The sequence below is a fragment of the Nomia melanderi genome, unplaced genomic scaffold (assembly GCF_051020985.1).
Source record: "Nomia melanderi isolate GNS246 unplaced genomic scaffold, iyNomMela1 scaffold0090, whole genome shotgun sequence".
Lineage (NCBI taxonomy): Eukaryota > Metazoa > Arthropoda > Insecta > Hymenoptera > Halictidae > Nomia > Nomia melanderi.
In genome coordinates, this window is record NW_027475205.1 from 62,186 (window position 1) to 72,504 (window position 10,319).

Here is a 10,319-nt window from a genome sequence, read left to right on the forward strand (position 1 = left end):
ACGTTACTATAACGCCCGGATGATACTTCCGGGCGTGCTTCGTCAAGTCCGAGCGGGACTTGTACACGCCACTGATTCTGATCCCGGGGACACCGAAGCAGGCAGGGCATCGGAACTCCGCCGGGAAGGGAAACTCTATCACCAGGGCGAGATTATTACTCCCCTCGGTAGTGCAGGAGGTGACTGTCGCACTATCACCGCGGTCCTGCATCGCTCTTAAGACTAAGTCCTACGCTACGAGTGAGTCAGAAGAAGAAAGTGACAGAGTGGCTGTGGCAAATATTTCTAAGTGCCACAGCGAGGCGAAACGGGGAAGATAGACTAAGTGGGAATGACAGAGGAAGAGAAGAGAAAACTAAGTCCGAAAGCGATAGTAGGAATACCGCCACGCGCTAACACCCTACTGACTCCGCCGGCGCTAAGTCCGGTGTCGAAGACTGCCTGGAAAAATGACAGCCTCCGACGTGGCAGTCGGTAGGGAGACTAACGGATGACGGTTGCGGAGGAGTGCAGCGATCTCGATGGAGGAAGAGCGACGGAATCGCCCACTCCACCGACGACTGCACGGGGGTTGCACCGCAGGCGGGCCGACCTGACGTCCACTCACTAACGGGTGAGTGGAGTCAGCCTCCACGCGGGCGGTGACTGAAGGGAGAAGAAGGAGGTGGAGGCGCCACTCGACTCGGACCTCACGCGTCCCGGTCCGTTGACACACCTCAACGGATGGGAGCGATCGGAGGAGCGGGTGGACGCGTAGGGGTAAGGTAGAGGACTACCAACGATGATTCGAGCACCGCAGACGGCTGGAGACCGGCTGCGTTACCCTCCTCACTGCCGGGGGGATAGAAAGAAAAGAGAGACTCACTCGGCGCAGGAGTCCAGCGATGCAGGAGCGCTCTCCGAGGGGAATAACACCTCGCTCCTGATTCCTGATCCAGCGGTGGTTGACGTGGATCAGGCGAGCCGTCCTTCCCGTCGGGGTTGCCGATGGCCAAGTCCTGGTGGGTCGTTGCGGTGTTGGGTGACCCACGTAGGGGAAGACCAGGGTTGTCCAGGCAGGCCAGGGATGGTTGTTGGTCCTGGGTGAAGTCCTGGACCCTCGGTAGACTCTGGTCGTCCTCTCCCTCGGCTGTCCTCGGAAGCAGGATGCGTGGTGGTGCGCAGGTGGTGGTGCGCAGGTAGTGGTGCGCCGGTGGTCCTCACGCGCAGGTGGGCGGCGCAGGTGTACTCCCGCGCAGGCTCGATCCGGTCCGCGGCGAAGGCACTTTTACACACTTCACCGCACAACACCTCGAGCACTGATCGTGTACAGACCTTGCCGCGCACACGCCCGATCGCAACTCGGCCCGCACTGTTGCGCAGTATCGCGACCCGTGAAGTTATAAAACTACCGCGGCGTCGGGTACTTATCGCGGAGTCAGAATACCAAAGGGACTGTTTTTGGAGTCCAGCGAGCCGATCCGGCTATTAGAAAGGGTAGGGAGCTCAATTGCAGCGCAAATTGAGCCGTTTCCGGCGGCACTGCAGTGCCGGACCGACTCGCGGCGGAAGTGGAGCGAGCCCCAGCGATCCGCCTGACTCCAAAAATCAGGTTAATATTCTGACTCCGCGATGCGGAGTGTATCAGATATTAAGCTGATAAGAACAGATAAAAGCGCTTTATTTTTCAACAAATGTTCCCCCAGCCTTACATTGTTTGGCTGGGGGTGGGTATACATAAGCGCCTTTATGGCGAAGGCTATATCCAATATTACTTTGGTATACATATACATATATACATCTTAGATTAATTAATTATGTACAATTGTGGCTTATATTTATAAATTTTATAGGTACATGCACATGAATAAATAAATATAAATAATTTAAACGTAGATAAATAAATAGAGTAGATAGATAAATGAGTAACTAAATAGCAGGGAAAGAAATAATAAGAAAAGAGATAGGAAGAGTGGTGATGATGCATGTACATATAAATATAGACATTATGGGTGGACGTGGTGCTTGATTGCATGATTATTATTGTCACGGCCACTACCGGGGTCTTAATATACCCGGTCCTTCGCCATTAGAACTAAAGAATTAACAGAATACAATAAACGATGGACAGACAAATAAATGCATGAATAGAGAAATAAATAAATACAGTAGATGAATAAATAGAAACAATAAATAAATAAATACATACAATAAGTAAATAAATAGAAACAATAAATAAATAAATAAATAAATACAGTAAATAAATAAATAGAAACAATAAATAGTAAATACAATAAATAAATAAATAGGGACAATAAATAAATAAATACAGTAAATAAATAAATAAATAAATGTAAATAAATACAATAAATAAATAAATATAGAGAGTTAAGTAGATATAGTAAATAGATAGCGAAGATAGGTATTTATAGTAGTCGGGGCGCATGCGCGGCAACAAGTGCTCAGAAGCGGTAGACAGGCGGGGGGGCAGGCAGTGTAGGCGGTGTTAGTGTGTAAGGTAGGGTAATGTAAGTACTTGGCAGGTTAAAAGAAATAAAAAGAAAACGAAGTGGTATCTACTAGTCAATTGTTAAAAGTGTTTAAAAGAAAAGAGAAGCCCGAGAATTAATGGATCAATATATACTTAAGCCTGGTAAAATAGATTTAATAGATAAAATAATAAGAAAGAAAGTTAGGAGTTCTATGTCTATGTATTTGTAAAACCTGCGCTCCGTTAGTCTTATTAGTGTATAGTCTAGTCATTAGTAAATAAAATATTAAAAGTTAAGATAGCTAGTTGAGTATTTAAAAAGAATGAGGGAAACAATAGTTGGCAAGAGTAAAATAGTCGGGTAGGTTAAATAAGTTAAAAATAGATTAATAAAAGAAGAATATAGAGCTAACTAAATAAATAAAAAAAAAAAAAAAAAAAAAAAAAAAAATAAATGCATGAACGAAGAAAAGAAAAGAAAAGAAAAAAAAGAAGAATAATGAAATAAATAAATAAATAAATACACAATTAAACAAATAAATAAATAGATAAATCTGCCAATTTGGCAGATTCATTGCCAGGCATGCCATTAAAAGTAATTTAGTTGACTAGGCTAGTTTAGGCTAAAGTCGCACGGTTTAAAATTATTTGTACTTACATTCCCGCTGCACTTCCCAGGGTCGTCCACCGCTTAGGTCAGGGGAGTTCACCCCCGCAGTTTCTAGATGGGTCGGCCTGAATCAGGGGCCAGGACATCCTCGGCGAGTGCCTCGCGATACTGGCGAACTCCCGATACGTGCTCCACGTAGATATCCCGGCTCCACCGGACAGTCTCCGACACAATGAGCCGGCGCATCAGAGAAGCGTATCGATTACCAATACGCAGAATCTTCAGCACCGACTCATTGGCCGGATCCCACGAGCCGAGGGCACCGACGACAATCGCGGAGACCGCCACCCGGTATCCGCGCCCTCCGAGAACGTCGGCCAGGGGCTTATACTTATGTATCTTTCGCGCCCTGGCCTCCTCGAACGAAATATATTCGTTCTCGAAGGGCACGGTAACATCGACGATGACGATACTCCTTGAGGGCTCGTGCCTAACAACAATGTCAGGCCTAAGAGCCCCCAGATCCCCGTCGATGCCCTCGATCGTCCGGTTAACCCTTAACTCCCCTGGGAGTCGGCAGGCCTTAGCGATGCGGGAAACCACCGCATCGTGGCGAAGTTGCCAGGCCGCCGAGTGCGGACGGCAGTGGCAAAGGACGTGGGGAAGGGATTCGAGCTCCGCCCCGCATCGCCGGCAACGCTTATCACCCTCACCCCAGCGTCTTGCCCCGTTAAGAGGCAAGACGTCGAGGCGAGCTCGGTGAATGAAGCGCCAATCGGCGAAGCGGGTGAAGTTGCCGCCACGGAGGAAGTGGTTTGAAGCACCACTCCGCGACGACACCCCGAATACCTTCCCCTGGTCCTTCTTGCGCTGAAGGCGCTGGTGATAGAATTCTACCACTGCCATCCGCAATCGGCGGATGATCTGGCCCCTCGCCACGGGCGGAACTATGGTCTCCCGATCGCGAGAACCCCTGAGCGTAACCGAGAGCTCAGATCTCGCCTCGCTCCACTGCCAACGCAATCCGAGCAGGTCCCGACTCCTGCGTGCCGCGTTCCGTGCCCTCGACCACAGCGAAGAAACGTCCCCCCCGTCCCTGGCGAAGTACCCCTCCAGCGAACCAGAGAGGTACTCGGCCAGGTCATTGTTCGACGGGTTGGTATGGCCGATTTTCCTGGCTACAGCCTCGCGCAGCGAGTTCCAGGCCAACTCCCTGACCACCGCATCATCCGCCGTCAAAAGACGGAACGCATGAGCGATGGTCAGGACGTCGGCCATGTCAGCAAGCGGAAGCAGTCCACATCCCCCCCTACTGGGTGGGAGGTAGACTACCTCCGCGCTGGCCCGCTGCGGGAGGTTGAGCCAGGATTTGGCCATACGTCGCACTTGTTTGTCGACTTCGACTAAGGGACGCTTCTCCACGTGGGCTCCCCGCAGGTAGAAGTCGAGGCGTGGCAGTATAAAAGCTGCCACGGTCTCGGCCTTCTGCCACGGGGCCAAGAGGGAACGGTCGACGGCCTGCAGGTCCTGGACCAGCTCGTCGATCGTCAGCAGTGGGGTTTGGCGGACCTGAAACCCGGTGGGAACGCCCAGGTGTTCATAGGGCTCACCGGCTACCAGGGCGCGCATTTGCTGACCCTGGATGGTGAAGCGAGTGGCACGGATCCCGCGCGGCCCCCTGCCACGATGGTGGAGGGTCGCGCATTTTGCGGGATTGAACCGCAATCCGATGCCACTCGCCGCAGCATCCACTGCCTTTAGCAGCGTTTCCATGCCCTCCGGGGTGTCGGCGATCAACGCGAGATCGTCCGCGTACGCCAGGACACTGTGCCGACGGCCGTGCAACGTGTAACCCGCCGAGGTTCCGGTAGCTGCGCGCAGCACCGGTTCCAGGGCGAGGTTAAACGCCACAGGGCTCATCGGACAGCCCTGGCGCACCCCGGAGAGGATGGGAACGGGGTCGGTAAACCCATCGGCGGTCCGCACCCGCGTGGTGCAGCCGTGGTACATACTCTTCAGAATATTCTGAAGAGTAGAGGGAACCCCGGCCTCCACGAAGGATTGGTAGATGGAAGCGTGGGGGACCGAGCCGAACGCGTTCGACAGGTCCAGCCACGCCACCACCACCTGACGACCCCACCTGCGAGCGTCTGTAAGGGCTCCCTGCAGCACGAAGTTATGTTCGTAACACCCCTCGTACGGCAGGAAGCCCTTTTGCGCGGGACTTAGGCGCTTATTTTTGACCGACCACGCGACGAGACGGTCAGCCAGAACAGCGGCGAAGAGCTTCGGGGTCGTATCGGACATGGCCAGCGGTCGCCAGTTCGACAGGTCGTCGCGATCGCCCTTTTTGTGCACGAGCACAGTGTTGGAAGTTTTCCAACACGAGGGGACCGACTCCAGACGAAGACATACGTTAAACAAAGAGGTCAGCAAATGCGACCCCGGATCTGCCCTTTTCAGATCATTGTAAGTTAGACCGTCGGGACCGGGCGCAGAGTTTGTCATACGCCTGATCCGACGATCCACCTCACTCACTTCGAAGAGCTTCACCAAGGCCACATTGCTGGCCTCGTCTGGAGCCTCGATGGAAGGCGGGGGAGGCCTAGCTCCCAGGTTCCCCGCCGGTGAGTACATGTTGAGGAAGTACTCGTGTACCCTGTCCTTTGGCACTTTGCAGTGCAAGGACGGGCCCATGAGCACCTCCTGAACAGCACGCCGACGGTTCTGCCTGAAGAGCCGTTGTATACGCGTAGCCTCCCTTACCTGGTCCCCCCGCGTTGGTCCACCTGCCAACACAGGACGATCGCGGTGACCGTTCGAACCGCAAGCCGCTTGGTCGCCCGACACGTCCCTAGCTCTCGCACGCTGTTGGGGCCTATCCGTCCCGCCCCCTCTCGTGGTCGGTCCCTCGACTCTGAAGCCCTGAAGGTATGCTGCGATTTCCCTCGCAACATCCTCCAGCTGCTCCAGGGAGCCAGCGTTCTGCGCCATTCCGATCAACAACTCTCTCTCCGAAGGAAACGCTTCCCCGACCAGAGGCCGGATGGCGTCCCTTCTTCGAGAGGGCTGCCCGGGTGCCGCAGGACGCCTGGGCTCACGAGGTCCCGAGGCACGCGAGGGTGCGGTCGGTCTGCGACTTCTCGCAGGTGCGGTCGCCTCCGTCGCGGAGGCAGGAGCACCCCTCACGGCTGCATCCACGGGGACGGGCCTCCGATTATCCCTCCCCGCGCGATTCAAAACTACCCCTTCCCGCAAAGTAGAAATGGAGCCGGGGGCACTACGGGGGACGCTCGGGAGTCGCGTGGGGCTAGCAGGTGTTACGCTACTCACCGAGGCTTCTCCGGAGCACCCTGCTCCAGGCCGATGCGCACTGTTGTGCGCAACGCTGTTGTTATTGTTGCTGCTGCTGCTGCTGCCCGGTGGCGGCCGGGCGGGGGACTTTTCCCGCGGTGGTTGGGCGGGCGGAGGCGTCGTCCTCTTCGCTGGCGGCAGCGGCTGCGCCTCCTCGTCGGACGACGAGCTGGACGACGGGATCCCGCGGTGGTGGCGTCGGCGGGATCCAGCGGCGATTCGCCACGGCTCCGGTGATGAATCGGGGCTAACGACTGCCCCGGCCGGCTGCGGCACCTCCACCTCTTCGATGGGTGGGAGGAGCGGGGCCGCTGGAGATGGTGGTAGCGGCCTGGCCACCATCGCTCCTCCCACAATAGGCAGGGGGGTCATAATCGGCCCCCCGCTGCAGGTGGTGGTAACGGTGGAGGTGCATAACGTCACCATGCTCGCCGATGTTACCGGAGACGGAGCCCCCTGCTCGCCGCGGATGGTCGGCGGCGTCCTGGGGCTCCGGTGCTTCCTCGGTGGGGGGCTGCGTCTTGGTGGTGTAGGCCCGGGTGGTGAAGTGGTGGCCCGGGATGCTGGACGCAGCCCCCTTTCCGGTACGACGTCAATCGGCGAGGGAGGTGACGTAAATGACGGGGCGCCTGCTGTGACGGCGGCGTAGGATGGTGAGGCCGCCGTCCTTACCCCCGAGGGTTTCCGTTGGGCGGCCCGAGGTGGTGTGGGGCCGCTGGAGGGACTCTTTCCCTGTACCACCGCCCTTGGTGATGGTGTGTGGGCGGTGGCAGTCCCTTCTGCTCTCGGGGGCGTTCTTCTGGCTCCGGTCGGAGCCGCTACCGTCCTCCGGGTGGTGGTGGTGACAGTTCTTCTGCCCACCTCCACCGAGACTTTGGCACCCCTCATACTCCGTGTCACCCGCCTTTGGGTGGTGGCAGGCGGGCTCCTGACGGGCGGGGTTCTTGCGGGAGGGGTGCCAGTCGACCCCCTGGTAGCGGGGGCCGCTCTTCTGCCCGGTGGGGTGGGCCTCGTTGCGGTAGCGGCTAAGGGACCGGAGCCTCTTCTCGTAGCAGGCGCCCTTGCAGCCGGCGGCGATGTCCTTGGGGCAGCCGACCCCGATCGCCGCGGCGGGCTGCCGCTCTTCTGGACCGGTGGCGTCCCCTTAGGTCTGGGGTAGGTTGGTTGGGTGGGGGGCGGGGGCGCGGGCCGGGCGCTGGTGGTGGGCCCAATCGTTATTGTTAACGTGGGAGTGCCGGACGGCGGCGTGCGATACGACGTCGTCATAGCCGTCGCAGCCGCCGTTACCAGCACCCCACGCAACGTTGTTTGCTTCGTGGCCCGCGCCTTGCCCCCCGTCGCCACCGGTCTCGTGGTCGTCGTCTTCGTCGTCGTCCTCGTTGTTGTCCCCGTTGTTGTTGCTGTTGTTGTTGCAGCTGCCGCCCTTGTGCGCCGCATCGCGCAGGTGGTGGTGGCCGTCCCCGTTGGATCCCGCGCCGATGAAGGGGTGTGGGTGGGCGGGGGCGGGGGCGGCGACGTCGCGGCGCACGTCGTTAGCGGGGGCGGGGACTGGGCCGCCAAATTGGCAGCAGCTAACGCAGCAGCGCGCGGTTCTGCGGGGGCGGATGTCGCGGAACTCCCCCGACGCGAGGTGTTGCTGGAACCGGTCGTACCTGTCACAGGAGGTGCACAAGTCCCACTCGGACTGTTCTGTTGAGCGGAACTATGTATATGGCCGTGGTGCAGCTTCACCACCTTGAGAGGGTACTTCCCGTCACCGGTGAAGCTGCACTCACGGCACTTGTATGTCACTACAACGCCCGGATGATACTTCCGGGCGTGCTTCGTCAAGTCCGAGTGGGACTTGTACACGCCACTGATCCTGATTCCGGGGACACCGAAGCAGGCAGGGCATCGGAACTCCGCCGGGAAGGGAAACTCGATTGTCAGGGCGAGATTATTACTCCCCTCGGTAGTGCAGGAGGTGACTGTCGCACTATCACCGCGGTCCTGCATCGCTCTTAAGACTAAGTCCTACGCTACGAGTGAGTCGAAAGAAGAAAGAGAGACAGAGTTGCTGTGGCAAATATTTCTAAGTGCCACAGCGAGGCGAAACGGGGAAGATAGACTAAGTGGGAATAACAGAGGAAGAGAAGAGAAAACTAAGTTAAAAGCGACAGAAGGAATACCGCCACGCGCTAACACCCTACTGACTCCGCCGGCGCTAAGTCCGGTGTCGAAGACTGCCTGGAAAAATGACAGCCTCCGACGTGGCAGTCGGTAGGGAGACTAACGGATGACGGTTGCGGAGGAGTGCAGCGATCTCGATGGAGGAAGAGCGACGGAATCGCCCACTCCACCGAGGACTGCACGGGGGTTGCACCGCAGGCGGGCCGACCTGACGTCCACTCACTAACGGGTGAGTGGAGTCAGCCTCCACGCGGGCGGTGACTGAAGGGAGAAGAAGGAGGTGGAGGCGCCACTCGACTCGGACCTCACGCGTCCCGGTCCGTTGACACACCTCAACGGATGGGAGCGATCGGAGGAGCGGGTGGACGCGTAGGGGTAAGGTAGAGGACTACCGACGATGATTCGAGCACCGCAGACGGCTGGAGACCGGCTGCGTTACCCTCCTCACTGCCGGGGGGATAGAGAGAAAAGAGAGACTCACTCGGCGCAGGAGTCCAGCGATGCAGGAGCGCTCTCCGAGGGGAATAACACCTCGCTCCTGATTCCTGATCCAGCGGTGGTAGAGGTGGATCAGGCGAGCCGTCCTTCCCGTCGGGGTTGCCGATGGCCAAGTCCTGGTGGGTCGTTGCGGTGTTGGGTGACCCACGTAGAGGAAGACCAGGGTGGTTGTCCAGGCAGGCCAGGGATGGTGGTTGGTCCTAGATGAAGTCCTGGACCCTCGGTAGACCCTGGTCGTCCTCTCCCTCGGCTGTCCACGGAAGCAGGATGCGTGGTGGTGCGCAGGTAGTGGTGCGCCGGTGGTCCTCCCGCGCAGGTGGGCGGCGCAGGTGTACTCCCGCGCAGGCTCGATCCGGTCCGCGGCGAAGGCACTTTTACACACTTCACCGCACAACACCTCGAGCACTGATCGTGTACAGACCTTGCCGCGCACACGCCCGATCGCAACTCGGCCCGCACTGTTGCGTAGTACCGCGGCGGGTGAATTTACCGCGGCGTCGGGTACGTATCGCGGAGTCAGAATAGTAACAGGGACTATTTTTGGAGTCCAGCGAGCCGATCCGGCTATTAGAAAAGGTAGGGAGCTCAATTGCAGCGCAAATTGAGCCGTTTCCGGCGGCACTGCAGTGCCGGACCGACTCGCGGCGGAAGTGGAGCGAGCCCCAGCGATCCGCCTGACTCCAAAAATCAGGTTAATATTCTGACTCCGCGATGCGGAGTGTATCAGATATTAAGCTGATAAGAACAGATAAAAGGCGTTTATTTCCAAGACATGTTCCCCCGGCCTTACATAGTTCGGCCGGGGGTGGATACATAGCAGCGCCTTTATGGCGAAGGCTAATTAAAATATTAATTTTAGTTATAATAAAAGTTATCTAGAACCGCCTAGTTGCGGCCTCGGCTATAGCGTATGTAGATATATAGGCAAATAAATATGAAAATAAAAGAGTACGTTAAAATGATAAATAAATAAATAGGTACATATAGATTAAGATTAGCGAATGCAATAGCAATAGCATAAATAAATAAGTAAATAAATAAAAAAAAATAAAAAGAACGATAAATAATGTTAAATAGATAAAATCAAGGGATAGGTATATACAATTAGGGTTGAGTGTGTACATAAATCATAATTCCTTAGCCAGTTTCGGGTCATTAGGATGCCCGAGCCTTCGCCGTAGAAACTAACACAAAGCAGAGTAATATAACTTAAAGAAA

The 10,319-nt window shown here is 56.2% G+C and overlaps 2 pseudogenes; both read right to left on the bottom strand.

Moving 5' to 3' along the window:
• Nucleotides 1-1,496: 1,496 nt before the first annotated feature.
• On the bottom strand, nt 1,497-1,677 carry LOC116434258 (U2 spliceosomal RNA; annotated as a pseudogene).
• An 8,020-nt stretch (nt 1,678-9,697) lies between these two features.
• LOC143175460 (U2 spliceosomal RNA) lies at nt 9,698-9,875 on the bottom strand (annotated as a pseudogene).
• Between the last annotated feature and the right edge of the window lie 444 nt (nt 9,876-10,319).